The sequence below is a fragment of the Belonocnema kinseyi genome, chromosome 5, assembly GCF_010883055.1.
Source record: "Belonocnema kinseyi isolate 2016_QV_RU_SX_M_011 chromosome 5, B_treatae_v1, whole genome shotgun sequence".
Classification (NCBI taxonomy): Eukaryota; Metazoa; Arthropoda; class Insecta; order Hymenoptera; family Cynipidae; genus Belonocnema; species Belonocnema kinseyi.
The window spans coordinates 131,659,643-131,683,434 of NC_046661.1; positions in this window are offsets into that span (position 1 = coordinate 131,659,643).

Sequence of the window (23,792 nt, forward strand, 5' to 3'; positions counted from 1 at the left end):
GTCGCAAACGCTCTCGCCCTACTCCCCTGAGAAACTGCGTAAGCCAGCAGTTCTATGAAGGCTGAGAACGGGGTGACCGAAAGCGAGAGTTTGGTGTACTTGAAATCAATTTTCTAGGAAAACGAAAAAATGATCAGAGAAAAGTTAAATTTTTAAAATAATTCTTATCTGATGACAATCATAAGGATGATGTCTGTATATGATGATGATACTGTATACTGATTAAATGAAAGAAATCACTTGCGCTCTTATAGAGTATATTTGCTCACTTCCGTTGGATTGTGAATATTAGGGAAAAGTATTTTGAACATCGAAATTTTTGTTTCGTGAAAAGACATTTAGAGAAATTACATGGTCAGATCCAAAAACGTAGAAAATAAACAAAAGATTATAACGGGAAATCCCATGGGCCTCCTAGACAACGTAGATCTCTGATGTATCGACGCAGACAAGATCCATCGCAGGCATCTGTATAGTCGAGGGAGGGTGATACTTAGGGTCGGTAAGTTACTATGGACCAGAACCTTCTTTGATCGGTAAAATGTGAGCGATAGCCCTGCCGCTATACTACTTGTCCAATTTCAGAAACTCAAAAGCTATAGTAACACGCATCCATTCCAATTTCGTCATTTGGTTCAACGGATGTACCGTTGAACCAAATGACGAAATTGGAATGGATATTTTTGGTTAAACAATAAAAATACTGCTGTATGTGCTTGCTATACTTTATAATTCGGAATCCCATACTTTGTACGAAATCTTCGAAAAAACTATTCTCGTATTCTTAAATGCTGCGTTTAATTAATTATACACTTGAGTACACTTGATTTTCAGAGGACATTCATACATTGATTAGACGATGATTTTTACAGCAAGCAGTTAATGAAACCGGACAAAAATAATCAAGCAACAAGAAATTATCATATGTTACACGTCATCATAGGACATCCTTGGCGTATGCCTCTAAAAGCTTAGGATTTACGATGCATACCGGTTTATCCATACGTTTGAGTAACTTTTCACTAAAAATAGGACCACGTGGCATTGTTATAAAAATGTGCTTGTTGCGATCGAAATCAGACATGTGTAGATGGAAATTTTCGATTCTTTCCGTTGAAAAGAAGTTAGTTTCCCCTATACGTAGATAAGCTTTCTTTGGACCAAAACGTAGCAAAACGATGGTTATTTGCGAAATGTATGTAAGCGAAATAGTTGTGAGGAGTGTAATATCCTTCCATCCAGAAGGGAGGTTTTTCGTCCTCTTTCAGTTTGTAGAGAATTTTCCCATAGATCGAGCCATCCGCTGTTTCCACTGTTACGCTGTTGGGTGGCATACTTGGAATCGGCTCTGCACCTAATTCTGTAAAAAAATTTATATTACAAAGTTCTCGTACGAGCAATATTAGGTGAATAATGCAAAAAAAAACTAACTACAAATTTGAGCTAACTCGGTTATTAATACTAATCTGTGTCTCAAAAATCATGATTTTTCTCATTGATTATTATTAATATGGGAAAAAGAAAGACTTTCCTTAACCCTGGTGTGCACACCTAATTTTATCCACATTGTCAGACACTATTTATTGTTGAATGATGATTCTTTTTGGTTACTAATTCTCTAATTTTTCGTCTTTTTGGGTTGAAATTTCAATAATTTAATCGACGGTTTTTCTTTCAGGATAAAAAATGTCTAATTTTTGAAAATTGAACGATTTCTTGGAATTCCTTTTCTTTTATGACTTAAAAACTGCTAATGATTGTAAGTTCAACACTTTTGATTGACCTGCATCTTTTTGAATTAAAATTCACCATTCTCATCATTAAAACTTGTTTTGTTCTGATAAAAAAAATTATTTAAAAAATGAAAATTGTAATATTCGAGTTGAAGATTCAGAATTTTAGTTAAAATATCCCTTTAACCAAAAACCGAAATATTTCATTAAAAATTCGACTGCTTCGGTAAAAATTAAACTACTATTATTATCGGAATTTCCACAACCAATCAAAAGCCAGTGGATCACCCAGCGGGAAGAAATCCGTTACCATGTGAAGATACCTAAGATTACGTCGGCGCGCCGGTACGCCGCGTGAAATATTTTAGCTTGACTTTACTCTCATGTTCCTTTATACATTCTTTAGGGTTATTCAGTAGTTATCCTAGAGTTGCATGTTTATGGCGGTAGTGAGAAAGTGTGCGGTGACAGATGGTGAGAAGATTTTACGGAGTTTCTGTGGAGGTTTGCCTAGGAGGTGATTAGAGTTGTAAGGGCCGCATTGGTTAGTTGACAATTAATTTTCATAGTAGTTGTGAGGTGGAATTTGAATTAATTGGGAAAAGTGAGGTTATCTTGGCAAAGGAGCGGGATAGCTTTGTGGTCGGAAGTTAGGGCCTTCAAGGTGGACAACGGTATTTCTCCTAGTGCTGAGGGATGTTAGGGGAGAGCTGGGAAGAAAATTTTGGGGTAATGTGAAACAAAAGTAGGATAAGGGATAAGAAGGTTTTCAACAATTAAGATTTGAGTAGGACGGAAAAGGATGTGCAGAGAATGCTAAACGATAAGGCTAGGAGGGAGAGGAGTGACGGAAGAGCAGCGAAGGTAAGTTATCGGAAAATAAAAGTGGATGAGAGAATGTAGGTGTGGAACGCGGAGAAATCGCTGAACGAATTGCAGGGTAATTTATTTCGTGGAAAGTAGGGGGGTGAGAGTAAAACAGGGTAGAGGAGTCTTAAAGGTACTGTACTGGAAAGTAGCAGGGGCAAAGAAAAGAGATGAAGATTTCTGGAGGTATATTCAGGAATTTTATGTGGCGGGACTGGTAGAGACGTTGGTAGAGAGAAAACAAGGGGATAGAGTAGAGCCAAAGTTGCCAAGGGGGTATATGTGGGTGCTGCAGGAGGCGATCAGAGTAAAGAGGAAAGGAAGAGCTAGTGGGGGAATCATAACGGGGATCAGGGACAGATTAGAGGAAGAATTTCATGAAAAGGGAGAGAAGGAGGATGTGAAAATGAAGGTGATAAAGATAGGAGGGGTAATGTATAAGTTTGTGACTGTATTTAATAAGGACGGGATGGGAAGGATTAAGGAAAGGGTGGAAGACTTACTAGGAGAGAGAGAGGAGGGTATGATGGTACTGGATGGAGGCTGGACGGTAGCGAGTTGTATGGTATGGTGGCAGGAGGCAGAGAAATTCGCAGTCTAAGGGAGGGTGGAATCAGACCATCACCCATTAGGTTTGTGGATAAAAGGGTAGGATGGAGGAAGGCAGGGTTGGCAAGAAGGGTCTTTAGGAGAAAGGGTTTCACGGATGAGGGAGGCGATATAGGAGTATCAAGGGCACACACACACACACGCGCGTGGTCCAGTCTTCATCTTAAGCCCAAAAATGTATTCAGGGAACCAATAAAAAGTGACTATTTTTCAACACTCTTCTAACATTATTAAAACCAAAGTATTTATTTTTTGAAATACCCAGAAACATTTTTAGGATCGGGTGTAAAAAATATCTTTCACATTTTTCAAAAAGGGCACACTTAACCAACAATATACAATATTCTTAAGAACTTGTTGATGCATGATATTGAAAAGCGAAAGAATTATTTTAATTATTTGGAACGAATTAAAAATATCGAATCAAATTAGATGAAGGTTCTGTAAAACTCGGCGCAAAGAATCAATTTTAATTTGGAACTTTTTTGTATCTCACATATATTTTTTTAATTACTAAAAATTCTGATTTCCACAAAAAATGGCTATTTTAATCTTGTTTTGAGCTTTCTAAATTTTCTAAAAATTAAAGGCAGGTTACAGAAATGCAAACAATGGCAAATAAAAAAAGTTAATGAAGAAACGCGATCGTGTGAATTTTTCGTCTGCATTGGAACAATAAGAAGGTAATATTATGAAACAAGTAAACAGACTACGCCACGACTGATAAGATAACTCAAACATTTTAAGTGTGTGAATAAACAAAATGTCATATTATTATATAAATTATTAGTTTGAATCGAATTCAACATTTTATAACTTATTGAAACTTTCAAATATTTATGTAAGAGAAAAACAAAGCCTCACGCTTTTTTCTTCTTTAAATATGGTATTTAGAGATTCCGCATCCTTATGAAATCAAAAAAGAATAATTTTTTAAACAACAACCACATACGTTTATTTTGTAGGATCCCAAAAAAGCCCATAAGTCACAAATCGGCTTTTGTGAATTTTTTGCGCTAATTTCGATTTTACTGATCTTACTTGAAATAATCATTGTTTCTTATAAATAAAATATTATTTTCTACTGTTAATCAGATTCTAAACTAAATTGTTTGAACAATTTATTTAAACATCCAGCAAAACCCTTTTTTTCACTAATGGTTTTTTTGGGACTCTATCAAACAGACTCATAAGGATCATATTAAACAAGTGATTGTGCATTTGTTTTCTATAGCTAGTTTTTATGAGAAATGTTGAGTTTCAGCTCGATTTACCTAACATATAATTTTTGGTTTGGGAAATACGTGTTAAACTTAATTAGGCTTGCAGAACCTCTGAATGTAACTTTTTTCAAAAAGGAAGCAACGCGTTTCGTTTTTTTATACAAATCATGTCCACCACATGTTATTAGGTATGCCTTATAACTTTATGCATACAAAATTACACTGAACTTGAAAATTGGCTTACTAGTTTTTTGATTTGAGTGGTTAATCCTAACGACTGGTGGCCAGAATAAATATTTTATAAAACCTTACTTTGGATCCTATCTGGGATAATTAATATTGTTCCACGAGGGTTATCTCACCCAGGATTTATATGAAATTGTTCGAACAAAATAAATGAATTCGTACGAATTCTAACCATTTTGATGAATTCTGATATTGACCAACTGGAATCCTTTTTGCGGAATCGGGAGCTCGGAACGTTGTGCAGTCACAGCGTTACGGAGTGCTAAACCTACGAAATTGTACAGATTCCGACCAAGTTTGACATGTTGATAATAAATAGTTAGTTTTTCCGGTAATTTACGTTTTTCTGGCCATCCGTCTATCTCACACTTTTTTGAGTGTGAAAAAGTTTCGTCTTCAGCTTGGGGTTTTATAATACTCTCTATATACGTCTCCTTCACAATAAAATTGACATATGCCGAAATTTCTTCGCAGAATTCATCAATTCCTTTGCTCGGGTAAAGAACTTCGAGATAAACAGTCTGCTATAAATAACGCTTTAATGAGCACATATTTTACCTGGTAGTGATATCGTAGTACCCTAATTCTTAATCGTTAAAGTCGAAGAGGTAATTAATCAAGATGCTTAGTTTGTAGTATTTGTACAAGCAGCTTATGGCCTGTTTAATGAATAATTTCGAAATCTAAAACATATTCTTCAAATTTACCTGTTGTCCAGATAAGCGCTAGCGCTTCACATTCACGAGATACATCTGAATTTACTTGAAATAAACATCCTGCTACGTCGTACGAGCTTGCATCCGCATTAACAATCACTTTTTTGTTTAGATAAAAATAAGCGAGGATAGGCGTCTTCTACAAAGCTGACAATAAAATGACCGGGATATTTGATCTCTTTTACTCCAAAAAAGTACTTCAATTTATTTATCATTATTCTGACGCGTTCTAGTTTTGATATAACTGTACTAAAAGTGGCGTCGTGTCCTTCTGCTTTTGAATCTAATACGTTTTGAATTTGAATTGGCCGAAAGGAGTCATGGAGGTTGTGAAGTATTGACTAAATTTGTCTAATTTCTTTTAGTAAAACGATTTTGTCAAATCTATTTTTGAGAATATTTTCGCGCCTTTCAATAGAGCTACAGTAATCTCCACTTTAGAAATCGGATAAAACGGGCGACAAATGCTTTGGTTTAATTTGGTATGATTGCAACAAAGACAAACTATATTGAATTGCAACTTTCACACCCTAACGAAAAAGTGCCTCGCCTGAGTAACAACAGAGTTCTTCACTTTCATAGCGACCTAGACGTGGTTTTCTATGACCTTTCATTAAATATCCGATAAAAGAGCACTTTCTTCCTTGACATTTTAAGGTGATTCTTACCGCACTGAACACTTAGAGTTTCCTTGAGTTACGGCTATTTTATAATTTACATAGTTACATCATACCCCTTTCGTATCATACAACAAAAACTCAATAACAACAAAACCTCAAAAAACCGTAAGTCATGGGATAAATGCAATAACTGTTTATGCACCGCTAAAAAAATACAATACCTGCCATTCACATGCTAAAGGCGACTTTAAGGGCATCGTCTGTCAGAATCAGTATAATATATAAGCAACTATCAAAGCGACTGTCAAATTCCCATCTTGCTGTTTTGTTAGTCTTTTTGCATGATACGAAAGGGATATCATGTGGATACTGTTAGGGCACACTGTAACGTATCCTTTCGGTTCGTTTGGTCTGCCAGAGATAAACTTTTCGCATGCATTTATCTGCATGCGGCCTTTCGGGTGAGTCGAATTCGTTGGGCAGAAGTAGCATTCGTTTCTGCGCTGATCGTCTGCTTGATAGAGTTCAATCAAGAAAACAGCTCTCTGATCCAAGACTCGTTTCAATTTCTCGTTTAAGTTCACCGTTATGTCCTCAAATTAAATGGAACTATTGTATCAGTCGCCATCCGTTAGCCTTTTTTGGCATATTGCTTTAATAGGGAAGGAGGTACTATACATTCCTCTAAATTCTCATGTTCGACTAACATTGCACTAAAAATAGGGTTTCGTGTCATTTTTACGAAAATGTGGTGAGTGCGATTGAAATTAGTAATTTCAATATGGAAATTGTCGAAACATGAAATTGAAAAATAGTGGTCTTCTCTTATACGTATATAAGCCTTCTTTGGACCATGAAGAAGAGGATCATGTCCGTGCAAAAACAACAGAGATTTAAGGCGGGCAAGTGTGACAAAACGATGGTTATTTACGTAATGTATATAAACGAAATGGTCTATAGGAGATTGATGGCCTTCCATCCATCGTAAATTTGTTCGAATCGAAACAAAGGAAATCCAGTTTTTTCGAAAAAATTATATTTAGAAGTGGTTCAAGCCTGATAAAGGTTAACATGTAATTCCCATAAGAAAAAAGGACTTTCTTATAAATTTTAGATAGAATGTTGCGGTTTAAAACCAGGCATCCGTACGAAACGTAAAATTTTCGTTACCGTTATTTAAATTAACAATAAAGTCTTGATTACATTTAATTCGTTTGGACAGTAAGAGATGGATACTAAGTAAAATAAATCGATTAATGTTATTCAAATACATCAGAATGGAACAGAAACCGTAATTAACGTTTCTTCGGTATGAATATTAACAATTGCATAAATTAAATAAGGGGAAAAGTATACAGCGGGGAATTTGTAGAATTTATCTCGCTTACTAGGTCGATTTTTAACATTATTTGAGAACTACGACAACCCTAGTACTCCAGAGCATTTCCCAGGTCACTCGAACATATTCTTCGAGGAATTTTGAGACCAAGGGTTTATGCGAAGGATAAAACTAGTTTATGAAAAAGCAAAAAAAGTCAGGGTTTCCCCGATGGTTTATCAGGTCGATTTTCAAGATTCTTTAGAGGTTTTTCGACATTAACCATCCAGAGGCACTGAAGGTCATAATTATGAGAACTACGACAACCCTGATAATCCAGAACATTCACCAGGTAAGTTTATGACTTTATTTTCTCTTGAGCTTTATAAATGAATTAATCTTCAACGAAAATTAAACTGTCTTTGACATCTCGACTGAGAGTAAGTGAATAAACCCTTTCTAAATAGTTGTTTACCAAATAAGAACAACTTTAAAGATAAAATATGACAGTCTTCATAAGACGGAGATAAAGTAGAGTGAAGTTTCATGAAAAAATACTGCAGGTATACAAGTTGTGAAAGACATTTTGATACGTAAGCAACCCGCTTCCACAACATATCGCCATAGTTGACATATGCCTTACTAGTGAAGGTCATTTCGGGAACCAATTCCGGCCCATAGAAGTCATCGAAACGGACGATTTGTTCAGTTTTGAAAATCTACCGCTGTTAGGTAGGCAACATGCTATACCGCTGCCCTCCCGCGGTTGCAACCTTGTTTCCACTTCCTAAACGTAAGCTGGGGGTGTATACTACGAATGTGCTAAGCCAGATTGTGGAGTGACATCTATACTGAGTAATAGTAACTACTCTGTTGATAATACAGATTCCCTCGATATAAGAAACGCGTTTCAGTTAAAAGGATAAGAAAAACTTCACGTTTATGTGTACAATAGAACTCACAATAATATCATACATAGTAATCTTTGTTAACAATAAACTTATCAATGAAATGTTGTATTTCATACAATAGGTGCAAAGTAACAATTCTCAATATTTGTGTTGCTTTATTTAAATTGAACTAATTTTTTTTTAAAACCGACACTTACCACCTCACGTTAATTTTTGCTTCTTTTCTCCAGAATTGAACCTGGTTTTTATCCTTTTTGATCCATTAATTTTATACTTACTGATTAAATCGTACAATTAATAACTTTTCTTAATTCAGTTACTTACCAAAATCTAAAATTTCTTTACCTTTTAATCAGCAAGTTGATGATTCATGTAATTAGTTTAATAAGAAAATGAAATAAACAAATAATTAAAAATGCAAATTTGGCCGTATTGATCAAAGAAGGTTGTAACTTTGACATTTCCGATGAATAGTCGTGGCCTGGATCACAGGCGGAGCGAACGCATTATCAACACCCTTTCCGCCTCAGCTAATCAAATTTGCAATATTATAGATTGCTACAAAATCCTAATTGAGATATTCCCTAACCGTTTTAAAATTGTTCTTCTAGGTATCAAAAGAGCCCTTACATCTAGGAGATCAGTAATATTAATGTAGAAAAAATTTATATTTAAATATATTTTATTCGAAACCACCATGTTATGAGTCTACAGAGCACCCAGAAAAGTAAGCGTTAGATAGCCCTTTATCAAACGGTGTCAGCTACTGATAGATTATTAGATCCAAACACCGCCACACTGACAGATTATTAGTTCCACAAATGGCCAATAAATAACGCACAATGTATTCTCTAATCGTAACTAGATATAAACACACACACACAGAGAAAGAGAGAGAGAGAGAAACTTTGAAAATTTTGCGCCATACAAGATTACCAATCACAACCCAAACAGCTGATTGCCACATCAATAATATGTTTTCACCTACAACGATAGAATGCGTCAAACCTTTAATCATTTTCAATTAAGCAGCGACGCGTTATAATTTTAAATATTCGTACGCTTAAAATCATGAAAAAAGCAACAAAAATGCCACCCTTAACATAAATGTGAAGAAGTCTAAGTAGCAAAACAAGATTTACTGCTTCAACAATCTAAGGATAAATTTGAGCTGCGCTTCGGGAAATTTGACTGATGAAATAAACAGAAGAATTTTCGGATAGTGATCATCATTATCAATTAACATTCACTTCATAGGACGTTCTCGAAAGTTTCGATAGGGGGCTTTCTAACGCTCACTCTATAGAGATGAGGGGGGTTCTACCGTCTAATAACATGGTGGTCTCGAATAAAATATCATACATCACTCATGAGGTCCCAAACCTCTTGTGAACATTAACCTCCCCAAATAAAGTCGTGTCTAACCCCAGTTGTGATGTAATATACAGTGAAACTCTTCTATAGCGCTGATTTCGGGACTCACGGTGGGTGGGAACTAAAGCATTATAGCCCCTTCCGCTTTGGTTAGTTCATGCTTGAGTGCTCGCCTGAATGACAACCGCAGATCCTTCGCACCCCGCGCAACTCCTGTTACACCTACGTGTGGTGCGGCTTAAATCTTCGGAAGGGCTATAGAAGGTGGGGCTTTTGAAGGGTTTCACTGTACTATAGAAAGACTTTCAGTGAAAGCAGTAATACAGAATTTTATAAAGTATCGACCAAACAGTTGAATCTTGGCGGACTGAAGGAACCGAAAGGAGCCTCTACAAAGTACCCTTACCACTGAGTCCCCTTTCGGTTCTTTCTTACAAAATAAAAAAAAACAGCAAGATCAACTGTTAAATTGTTGAAATTTGGATTCTACTTAAAAATTTTCATTCTAAACTCACAGAGTGATCGCAAAACTTTTTATTGCAGCGTTAAAAAAAAATCATTAACTTCTGCTCAAGGTGACTTCAAGCGCATCCATAATAGCTCAAGTAATATGTTGCGCGCGAAGTTTGAAAATAATATTCTCTCTCACTTGCATCGCAGCGTTGTTATATGAGGTTTCCACTGCGTGATGCTAGCATCCATGTAAATGATAGGTATTTTATTTTTAAAAGTTGTTAACGCTTCAAGAAAAAGTATTGCGATTACTCCGTGAGTTTCTAATGCAAATTTCAACATAGAATCCAAATTTAAACAATTTAAAAGTTAATCTTGCTGTTTTTTGAGTTTTTTAAAGAAGGAACTGAATGGGGATTAAAATGGAGTCTTTAAAGGTACTTTGTAGAGGCTCGGTTCCTTCGGACCGCCAGGGAATTTATAAATCAAAAAGGTAAATTTTTAACCAAATATGAAAGAATTACATTTTTAGTTGGAAACAATTAAATTATTATATCATTTGGATTTTTCCATGGCTTTAAATATTTCATTCCCGGGAATATGTCTATAGTACAACTTTGAGGCTTGTGCGCCTACTGGTAAATTAATTTTCAAACCGAAAAGAGGAATTTACAGCAACGTAGTTTAATTTTCATATCAGAAAGATTCTTTGATCAACAAGGAAAAAGATCTCATCCAAAATGTAAAATTTTAAAGCAAAAATGACGAATTTCCTGCAAAACAGTTCAGTTTTCAACCCGAAAATATGCTTTTCCAATCCAAAAATAATGAATTCATAATCAAAAAGTTAAATTTGCCACCCCAAAAGAATCACCGAAAAGATTAATATTCTGCAAAGAGAAAAATAGATATTGAAAAGTGGATATTAAAAACTTAGACGCTTAATCAAAATATATAGATATTGCGGCATAATATCTAATATATTCTATACAACATACAAGATATTACAGGGTAATATCTGTTTATACTGAAAGTATAAAACGTTTCATATTAATACTAAATATCTAAGATATTAAAAAAGCGAAATTTTATCGGAGCAATGTCGTTGACTTGTGACGTGGCGACAAAACATTTAAGCCCCGCTTTGTCTGTCTTTTGAGCATTTATCGTGTGTGTTGTGGATTTTGTATATATATAATGCGCTATAAGTTTTGATGGAAAATGGATTGGTTTTGGGTATATCATAATTTTCGCAAGAAAATAAGGACTCAGTTACAAGCATCTTTATGTTCGAATTGCGATGTGTCGCATCGTGACGCAGTAGACGAGATCCGAATCATGCTCCTATAATTAGTGAAATTTTTGCCAAAATATGATTAATTTTTAACCGTTTGCAAGTCTTACCTGCAGCAAATTCTAACTTTTGTTTTTTCTGCGTTGTCTTAAATCTGGTGTCCCGATTTATAGCTCGAATTCACTCATGCTTTGCCGTTTTCACATTGCTGCTAAGGATGCCGTAGCAGATGACAGCTTTCATTCCATGATAGGTTAAACTTTCGCTAAATAGCATGTAAACTTTATCAACGGGAAATTTTACATGCAAAAAAACTAGATTTCCGTTTTTTCTGTGTCCGTTTTACACGAAAATTGCATAATTATGAAGAAGGCGAATGCTTGAGGATTCGGATGGCAAAAAAAGAGGATTGCGATTAAAAATCTTTTCGCATTTGATAAAAAATAGCATACTTTGCAGGTAATTTTTGCGCAATTAAAAATATTTCTTGAATATCTTAGATTCTTTCCTTTAATATCTTGGATATTTTCAGTTAAAATTTTCTTTTTAATATCTATGATGCTCTACTTCAATATCTTGATTTCTGTCCCATACTTAAATCGTTAAGATATTAACTAGTAATATCTATGTAGTCTGTGCTAATCTCTATTTTGCTCCAGGTACCACAAAAGACAAAGTGGTAACAAAAATAAAGAATTTGTTATTTAAGAAGAAAGAATTCAGGAATCAACGTAAAACTCACAGCAGGAAAATTTGTAATATTACTAGAAAAAATGAACTTGATAAAATAAAATTTTATATTACAGATCATAAATTTTTCTCGGCGTCTGAGGTAGATGTCCCGAATAAGGCCATACTCCCTAATGAGGCCATCCACCCTTATCTAAGAAACTTGCAATCAAATCCGACAGATCACAATACCAAAATATCCAACATGGTTGTTATAGTGATCAAATATAACAATGGAAGCTACCATTCCTTATGATGTCATAAAAGTATTTTAGTGCTTCTCTGTACAGTTGTTTTAATAAAACGTTAAGCGTTAGCTAAGCTTTCAAGTAAACAATTATTCTAGAAGCTCAATGAGTGGATGAGTTTTTGCAGTAATTTTTTATCATAAAATCGAAGGCAGAAGGGAAAGTTACGTTGGTTATCAGCACTTTATTGACCTCGGATCGCTCTTTCCTAGACATGGCCTTATTGGAATGCGTGGAGTGACCCTATTAGGATACATGTTGTTCCTAATTAGGCCATTAGACATTTTTTTTGTAATTTTCGTTTCAAAATACTTACATCGTTTTAAATGGCGCAACTAAAATTTTTTCTGTAGTTTATTAGTTTCTCTAACCGTATGTGAAGTTACAAGGTAATTGGTTAAGTAGTTTGGCCGTGAGAAGTCGGAAAACCTTAAGGTAGCCTTATTAGGAACACCTACCTTATATTCACATACATTCTACAGTTTCCTTGACTCTAAACCATTAATAACATCAACAGTGCTCTATCGGATTTTAATTCGCGCGTCGAGTACAATTTTGTTAATGAAAAACCACGGTGTTCCTGACAACTTAAACCCGAGGGACGTATATATATATATATAGTTATTTCATGTGTTTTCCTTTTATTATAAATAATGGAAAATGAAAGACTGAAAGCAAAATTGGAAGAATATGAAACAAAAGACAGATAAGCAATATTTTTAATGCCTTTTAAATCATATTTCCATAATTTTGGACTAATTCTTTCGCATGGCAATATGCAAATGAAAATTTTCAAACACAATTTTTTCAGGTTGTCAGACGCACATGACAGTTTTCAAACTGAAGGGTCAGTCGAACGTCAACGCTTTCGATTTCAAAATGCCACCTTCCCTTGACCCGTTAACCCGCTTTCGACAGCAGCGCGCGTACAATTGATCTGCGAACTAAGTATACTCATAATATTACGTCGCCGTCTACTTCCCATTGCGTTAATCGCCCCTGAGTCAGACGAAATCGAAACTTCCTCGTGCGGCAATTCCAAACGGTAAGTTGAAGTTGTGCCCTTGCATCAATTCTCCAAAGAATAGTTTGTCCAAGGCGCGGTTATCTTCAGACTGTAATTATCGGGCGCGTATTATGATATAAGAGAAAAGCATGCGTTATGAAAAAAGTGATGAAAGTCTATAAGCAGAGCTAGTACAAATGGCTTGGATCAACAGATGGAGTAGCGAAGAAACTAAATGCAGTGAAGACACAGAAAACACAATTCTTTAGAACTAAAAAATGATTAATAATTAAAATGTATTTCTTTGGTATCTCGCTTATTTTCGTCGGGAAATTAATATTTTATCGTGGGAAAAGGCGATGTTAAAAATACAATTTAGAAATAATGCATCTTTAGATTATGTACCGTAGGTCTTCCGCTTTTTCTCGACTAAACGGTACTTTTTTGTTAGAAAAAGATTGAATGGCCAAGATAATTTACAATTTATGCAATTTTGGTTATTTCTTTCTTTTTCGGTTTGAATAAATATATTTTGGCCATGAAAAGGATAAATTAGAAAGTACGGTTAAAAAATGTATTTTGAGGTTATCTCTAACTTTTTTGGTGGAAGGAAACCAATATCTTATGACGAAAATGGGGTAAGTTGGTAATAAAATTGACAAATAATGCAGTTTTAGGTAATATATTCTAGGTCGTCCGTTTCCTCTCAATTTAATAGCTGTTTTTTATGCAGAAAATTAAATAGCCAAAGAAATTCACTAGTAATGTTTTTTAGGTTATGTCGTTTATTTTCGCATGGTAATGGATATTTTATGATTCAAAAAGTCTACGCTAGAAACAAAATTTATAAGTAATGCATTTTGGTTATGTTTTAGACGTCTTCCGGTTTCTCTCGACTAAATAGAAGTACTTAGTACTTTTGATTGAAAAAGCCTCGATAGCCAATAACCTTATTATAATACACTTTTAGGTTATGTGTAACTCATTTTCGATGGGAAATAAATATTTGATGATTTTATGACTCTATGTCTGCTGAAATGGAAAGATCCGTTAAAAATCAGACATGAAAAATTTGGACGATTACATTGCAATCTTATAAATGAGAATCTAAAAGAGTACAGTCTTAATGCTGAACATTACTTCGTAGATATATGAATATATGTAAAACAAGATTGTTATATTGTATTATTATGGTTCTATATAAATTTATTTAAAAATCATACTCAGTGGGTACGAAATAGCCGAAAATCCATAAAATTTCATTTCACACACTGAATAGCGTTACGATAACGCTCGAAAGAATTGACGGATTGAATTGTCCTTTCGTACAATCTTTTAGTATTTTAAAATGAAGCTCAAATTCGTCAGCCAGCTATTTTGGATAAAAATTCCAAAAGTGAGCACATTTTGAATATTTATGAGACGATTTTTTTCAAGATTCGAAAATTTTCTGTACGTATATTCATAGAATACAAAAAGAAGAACAATTTATCCTTATGCCTCTTTTCAATCAAACAAAAATTTACCAGGGTTATAGCGCTTACAAAATTCTAAGATATGAATTCAAATCACTTTAGAGGTATCAAAAGTAAAATTTTATGGTATATTTCTAGTATATAACTGCGTGCATGAAATAATCACAAATAAAATAGTAATTGTTTATTGAAAACAGCATTGAGGTAAGTTCTTAAACTTTATAAAATTAGGTCTATAACAATTTCACAAAGAAATATTAACGTAGCTTGGCAGAAGTCTTGATTCATAACTGCTTTTTATATATTTTATTGATTTACTTTAATTACTGATTCATGAATAAACATGGTGTTAAAGGTTCCCAAACAAAGACCGACGTGTCCCAATCTAGGACCGAGTGCCCTTGGTTGGGTTGGTTGAATAGGTTTGAAAAAATTATTTTCAAATAAACAATTTGTTTTAATATTTCATGTTATCTGTTTATAAGTAATAGCGAAGTATCGATATTTATGTGTGAGGATGAAAAATTATTTATATTTATGTTTTTATTATTCATATGGACGAAAAACAGAAAGCATCTCAGTCAAGGAAACTCTTTCCTACGCCTTTATATATGAAATAGATTTCTCCCCACAGCACCTTATTGACAAATAAATGCTATTTTCGCTACAAAAGCCTTTACAGAAGACCTGTTTTTGTTTGACACAAAAGTATACAGGAACTTTTGGCTATATATTTTATGTACAACAGCGTATACATTATGGTAAATTTATATCCAAAAAAAATTGGACTTTCAAAAAAAGGACTTCATCGATCACAAAATTAAATCCCGAAAAAAACTGTTGTTAGTAGTTTACCTAGGAGACTTCTAATATAGCTACGTAGTTCCAGCTTCTACAGATAGATGACGCTGCTGGTCAGTTCCAAGCAGTCGGTAATTAATCGAACGGTAAGGTACGTGACTGCTACGGATCCATGGCCAACGCGGAAATGCAGGCCCCTGTTTTATCGACGGAGAGAGGTACAAGCTTTCTCGAAGCTTCTCGAAGCTTCTAGAATCTTCGGACTGATAGAAACATATATGTAACACTCCTACATTGCCAACTGCCTATAACTCAAGATAATTGGCTAGAGGGAGGGGGTGGGGGTTCATCGAAGGTTCTAGAAACTTCGACCTAACAGTGCTATATATTTCCATAGTCCTATATATTGCTAACTGCCTATACTTTGCAATGAATTTCCAAAAAGTAGAGTGCAGAAATATATTTCTGTCTCATACAGAACCTTCTTAGCATTGCGGATGCGCCGAAAAAGCGTAGTGAACTATACAAGGTTTGCTTATTCGAAGCTTCTAGAAAATTCGGCGTTAGATTACAATATATGTAATTTATCTATATATTGCTAACTGCCTATACTTTGCAATAAATTGTCAAAAAACAGAGTGCAGACGTATATTTCTGTCTCACACAGCGCTTGCTCTTGCTTGCATAAAATTTCTAGTACCGTCATCATGTGATTTCTACCTAAACTCTAGAAAGATCAATTAATTCTAGGTTATATAAGTATCCAGATTTTCTTTTTCAAACTTTATGGAAGCATTGATATTTAATGTCATCCACTGGGGTGAAGCATCACGTTAAAAACTGGAAGCAAATATTTGCAACATGGCTGCTCATGGAGCGACACGAACGTTCATGTGAGCCCTGAGGCAATTAAAATCCCAAGCGGCAGTGCAGGTGGAATATTTAAATTTGAAATATAATTTTTATAATTTTGTCAGCGATTCATGGCATTATAGATTATTACTATTATTATAAAATTATTATGAAACTATTATCTTATTTCTTCACACTTGATACAAATTTCTAATGTCGTTTTTCTATAAATGCATTAAAAGTAGGGCAAAAATTTTTGCAGGAAATGTTTGTGTTTCAAATGTGCAATAAATGTCCAGGATTTAGCAGAGGAATAATATCCTTGATGAAAAAAACCATTATTAAGTGTGAAAGGAAGAGAATTGTAAATCATTTTTAATTGTGCAAGTGTTTCAAAGGTTTTTAGAATTAAAAGTATCAATTTTTGAGGATAATGGATAAAGTCCGGGACATTCAGAATTAAATCAGTCAAGATTAAACGTTTATGATTAAATAGAGGTATTTCTTAAATATAAAAATATTTTGAATGATTACGCCGAAGGTTTTAATTTAAAGTTTGAGGAAACGCTATTTTAATTTTAACAACAGAAATTCTCCTTTCGCTTTTGTGATCCCACATCTTCTTTTTTATTATTAGAAAATAATTAAAAATTAATTTTAATTACAGTCTCTAATAAAATCTTTACTTTCAGATTTAATACTCTATCAGGAATGGTGCCGATGCAAATATTCGGTACCAATTACCTGAACAGAGAAAATTTAATTCGTCGAGAAATCGAATAGTTTTAGATACATTTCTATAACTGCGAGTTAGCTACAAAATTGAATTAATAGAACATTAGAAAATTTTAATAAAGAATCGAATTTTATGGAAAATCAAATGTGTTGGGAAAATAAATAACGTCTGAAAAGACAAATTATGTTACAAACTTTTCATAACAATTTTCACTTACCTTATTTTATGATAATGATTATTTTTATATAGAATTCGTTCAAACATGACTGACATGGGTTTGTCAACTCATAATATATGTGCTACCATATTAACGATTTCAAAGTTCACTGCATTAAAAAAAGAACATTAAAAGTTTATAGGTATTTCCATACAGAGAATCTCGGAAGCAATAGCCCCTTCCAGAAATTTTAATTGTCAGAAGGTGGGGTACGAAAGATCAGATGCTACTGTTTTGAAATTTTGGCACCTGTTGTCAAGCATGCCATAGTCTTAGAAAAGTTGAAGGTATGCGGATTCCACTTTGTGAAACTAGGCTTTGAAGGAGATTCCACAATAGGATTTGAGAAACCGACGTCGCATTGACTTGACGTAGACTTGACGTAGCAGTAGCTTGGACGTGATGCGCGCGCATGTATTTTCAACTGTTTATTTCCATAAATCGTAAAATCATAAAAATAAACTGTTGAAAAAACATGCGCGCGCATCACGTTCAAGCTACTGCTATGTCAAGTCAATGCTACGTCGGTTTCTCAAATCCTATTGTGGACTCTCCTTGAGGCTTGAGCATGATTGAAATTACCAGGGGTGGGATTCCGATGCTCACTAATCTAGTTTCTCGAATTACTCTTTCTAACGCATGAATGTTTAAAAATGTACATATTGACAAAAAATAAATTATTATTTAAATTGTATAATTTTATAGCGCCTAAATCATTGTAGATTCAGTTATCGTATTTTTAATTCTAATTTAAATACGTATATATTTTAATTAATGAAGTTAAACTTATTATTATAAATAATAATATTGTTACAATGGTATCAGAATATTTAATTTTAATAATAAAGTAATGCTTTGAAAAATATTTCAAACTTTCTAGATTAATGTCTAGTAATAGAAAATTTGATCAAATAGTTTTTATTTTAATCAAATTGAATTTGTACGTTTTCCTAAGGTTTTTTTATAATTCAGTTAAATCTGAGGATGCTATTATTACGCGTATGGAAATACCTTTTTATCTTAAATATCGAACAACTTCATGCGTGGGGAATTTAGCAATTATATGATCAACTTTTCTAGTAATCTCAACATGCCTATGCTCCACTATGTATTCTTATTAAGGTACGGAATAATCAAGATTAAAAGTTATATTGTGAGCAAACGCGGATATCTCGAGCATTCGCAGTAGTGATTCTTGTGTATTTCTAAATTTACACATATCCTAGATAACCTAAAAATTCACAGGAATAACTACTGCGCATGCCTGAGATATCCGCGTTCTGCCACCAGTGACTGGGGCATAAATAGCGCTTTACTTGCGCATACATGTAAACTATGTAACCTTCATTTAGAGGGGAGCGGTAAACAGCCAATCAGATCCAATCAGAGCCAAAAACTCTGCCATTACCGGTTTCCCGCCAATTACATATGCGCTAAGATTTCTTATGTTAAGTATTACAAGTTGTGACGTCAGCTGGCAAGATGTCTGTAGAATGAGAGCCAAGCAATAATACAAATCCCAGAGGATAAAACTTAATTTAGTCTATAAATTGGGAAAAAAATATTTTTCACAGTTGCACAAAACATATCAATTTTATTATTCAATTAAATACTTATTAAATAGTTAAATAGTCTGAATACACTTAGTGTGAAAAATAATTATTCTCCAAGTCATTATAAAAATAGAGTTTAGTCCCATGTATTTGGTACTATGGTTTGCTCCTCAGCATGCAGACATCTTGGATATCCCCACCTAATCTGAAATACCTAATGGCTCAATTTCAAAAATTGCGAACAACGCACTTTCTTAACGTCAATGACCCTGAGATACAATTAGCAAAGCTGTCAAAATAATAAACAATGCTTTTTAACATGGCTATTTCAAATCTTGAAAAGTATTTAGGAAGTTACGAACGCGTAGATTATGCGTCGATAATGACGTTTTTCATTTCATACCCCAAGAAGCGGACACGTCGTACCCTAAGTAGTAGGTACTTCGTACCCCAAGTTATTGGAAACCTGTACCCTACATTACGGTGCAGCATTCACGCCACAAGGGCAATTTCTGTTGCAGATTTATGTACCCTGATGTTGGTGCTTCATTAACACTTTCTTTTTACTGTGATGTCTCTATGAAACATATGAATGCACACAACATTTCGGTGGAATACAAGGTCGGACAGTAAGTTTTTGCCGTATAAGTAGATGCAAAGCGCACTTCTATAACACCTAAGATTGTGCAGTAAACTTATAAGTAACATATGAATACGCACTTGTTCATTCTAATAGTACAAAGGCCTGTGCAGTATTTGCAGTACATAGAGCTGTGCGCTTCTACCATACCACTGGATGCACATTGTTCAGTGGTGCACACGGCTAGGGAAAGAATAAATATGGCAGTTATGACTACGCATTAGAATTGTAAATGTTCAGTACGTTTCTATGGCTCATATGGATGCAAAGTATAGTTTGGTACCCCACATGGTTGCGCAATGGACATCTATAGTCCTTATGGATGCGCTGTGGCATTCAACAGTACATAGAGCTGTGTAATGTAAATTTTTGTTACCTAAGACTTTACGTGACACTCGTACGGCAGCGAGGTTGAGTGTTACTCTTTTGATGAGCCACTGATAATTATCAGCAGGGCTCTGTGGCAGTAACTCCTTTGCACATTGTTATACCTAACTGCCCTAAGGCCTCTTCTTTATCGTCATCGGTAGTCATAAATAATCGATTCTCATCATCATAATCATCATCCTCTTTTTTAATTTCTTCAGGTAATAATTATTGGGCTTCATCGCTTATTTCTAGCGATCTTGGCTTTATTTCAGACGATGCTTCCGTCGCTTTGCATTACTCGCTTTGCCAATTTGACGTAGAGTATCCATCTGCTTTCTGAACTTCATGTTGATGTGGATGCAGCTGAGTCAATACTGATGAACTGCTTTCGCTACGTTTCTATTTATAGCAATAAAGTAGTTAAATGTTCATCACATTTAAATCTGATAAGAGTGTCCTCATATAGGAAAATAACAGTGGTTGGAGTTTTTTTGAGGTGTCATTATCAATTATTGATATAACGGTAAGGAAGGCTAATTATACGTTTGAAGAGGATCATGTAGTCAGGACAGTTTTGACGAACATCCAGTTTTGATTGTCTATCCAGTGACGGAGAGGGGGGCCCTGTTGTTGCTACACAGGAAGGGCAGGCGTGTAAATTTTATTTTGGTTGATGGTATACTACAGATATATAACAAATAATTATTTGTCTATCATCTTTGAATAGATGATATACTACGTTCTGGTAAATATTGTAGGTGCAAGTAGCCTTTGGATTCAACTAGGGATCCCCATTTTGATTTTGTATGAGCACCTTCAGCTGGAAGACGATTTGATTCGGAGCGAGAGGTCGTGGTCTGAACATCCGGGGCTTGCATTATCCTTGCTTGGAGACTGGACGAGGGGCAATGATTTCATGGGAACACCTTTACAGTGGATCTAGCAGCTAACTGGCTGTTCTGGAAATTATTGCAGTTATTTGGAGCTTGTTAATGGAGTCATCTTGGGATCCACTATTAACATTAGAAACCGCGACAGGATCTTTGTTTTGCTGTAGGCGAAATAAGGCATTCTTGTTTTATTGTGTAGTCGAGTTGCTGTAGGGGGAAATTCCGCTGTTTAAGGCATCGCTATTCTGTGTTTTACTTTGGACTTAAGGTATATTTGTTTGAATGAGGCAGCTTTGGGCGGTGCAGAGGTTGTATTCGTGAAATGGGAATGTGATCAGGTGTGCGCGGTTATTTGACCTGATAGAGCGAGTTTGTTTGTAATAAGTCATAATAGGTTTGAGCATATCAGTTTCAGCTTTAGATTTTCTGCGATTTTTGGTGGGGCTTGTTCAGATGAGAGATGTGCTTAACGGTCTCAGACTGCTAAGGTGAAAAGAGTGTGCAGGTGTTCTCACAACTCTCATTGAATGAAGGATGATGGCTAGCAGTGGTTGACCGAAAGTTAATTGCTAAATTTTAGTCTCTCATATCAGATTTTAATTTGATATGACGGACCAGGGAAGGGTTCATCATTTAAGGATTGTGGAGGATTTGAAGTTGTTGTTTTTGTTGTTGTTGTTATTTTGATGTATAAAGCATCACTGGCGTTATGCTGGAATATTGTGTGCTTGGAAACCTGGAGGGGTGGGGGGAATGTCAGACGAGTTCTTCGGATCGCTTATGCTTCTTCACTTAGTGAGACATCAGTTGGCATATAGAAGGGTCTGGTTAACTCTCCTTTGACTGTCTGAATTGTCCCAGAAACGTTCATTTCCCACATTAGAGGCATTTGTTAATGCGCTAATATGTTTTGATTGTCAAAGGATTGAGTTTGTTAAGAGTATTGAATTTGGTTACTCAGATATTGGTATTCGATGTATTCTTGCAGTGAAGGAGAGAATTACTAGATTCAAGTGTTTCTTCTCGTACTAATCGTAATAGCTGTTTTCTTTTCAACGCAATACGAATAATTGAGGCGGCGAATTGGAACAGGAAAAGGATAGTATGAAGCGTGTTAGTTAGATGGCGCTTCGTGATAGGTGACAGAATGGTTTTGGCATTTGGTGGGAACTGGTGTTACCGCGTCTTCTAGCAAACGAAGGGGGTAGTTGTCTGAGAATAGAGAGAAAAGAGGAATCTTATGCGACAGATATACGGAAGAAATTGATTTTGACTGCAGATCATACTAGAAAGTTCTGCTGAAATTCAGCGAGAAAGAGAAAGTTTCTGCAATGTGTGGTCCCTTCAACTACCAACCCAGACAGAAAAGATGCAAGTCTAGTAGGATAGGTGGAGGATGGATGTCTCTGGAAATAGCTATATGGACGGAAGAAAGGATGGAAGTAAGGGTCTAAGACTCCAAGAAATAGGAATATATGGTGGGAGGATGAAATCAGTATTACTTTTCGATGCAAAGTTGAGACCATACTGTGCGCTGCGTGAGACAGAAATATACGTCTGCACTCTATTTTTCGACAAGTTATTGCGAAGTATAGCGCCATCTAACGAAAAAAGCTTGTACTTCACTCGGTCTGTAAAAGAGGGACCCACCTTGACGACTTGGGCATAGATCCGTGGCAGTGATCTACCTTGCCGACCGAGCTGTTAGGGACTGCTTGGAACTGACCAGCTGCGCCATTTTTCGGTGGAAACTGGAACTATGTAGTTGTCCTAGAACTCTCCTTGGTATACTACTGTTGTTGAGTAAGAAATGTAAGTTAAAGATGGTTGATGCTCATTCAAAGAAACAGTCAGTTACATTAAAAAGTTGTAAGTATGTAAAAAAAAAAATCGTTTCTTTTGTCAGGGGGTTTCGTCCCCTGTCACGATCTCCTTGTCATGCACTTCTAAAAAAATGCTAGGAGCAACTATAAAAGACATTGTTTTAAAATGAAAGCATTTTTGTTGTTCCAACATTATCTCTTCTTAGGTTTTAATGCAAGACATTTCTTGCACAATGCTCTCGTTTTGTCGAATTCTGTAGGCATGGATACCTTCAAGTGTTGCAGTTATTTTACTTTAAATTAAAACAGTTAATAATTAAATAAATTTAAATCTATAGACAACTTCATTGATAGGTTACGAAACCCTATTTTGTAGGCGCAAGGCGCTTACCAATTGAATAATGTTTTTATTGACTTGAAGCTAAGATTTCAAAGATTACGTCTTGTAAATTGTAGATTGTTTCAAGAAGTTTTCTATAGATCTTGACACAAGTTGAAGTTCTGTTTTTTCTTAAATTTTAGTCATTATAATTATTGTCGTCTCTGTCAAAGCCTCGACCTTTACAGCAATGCAAAAAATTGTTAAGAAAAAAATATGAATTTTTAACAGAAGTTTTTTTGAACCAATAAGTAGGATTGTCAACCGAGAAAAATTAATCATCCACCAAAATAGTCGAAAAAAATATTTTGATTAAAGAAATGAGTTTTGAACTAAAATGGTGAATACTCAAACAAAATTAATTTTAAAGGAGCACTTCAACTGCTGTCCGGAAATTAATTTAATTTTCAACCAAAGCATTAAATGCTAAGCGTTTCAACGTTAGGAGAATTTTTAAATTCCCTTTATTGCTCAATGAAAAAAAATTCATGTGTTCGAATACACTAGGAATGAAAAATTTAAACTGGAAGCTTTTAAAAAAAATGAACATATGTTTAGTGGCACGAATGTATTATTTATTATGAATATTAATTATGATATTATTTTATACTTACGTGCAAAATTAAGAAAACCAACAAAGGTGAGTTGTAGAATCCCAGTAATAATGTCCATTTTTTTCGATAGACTGAAATCTGATTTCTGAAAACTAT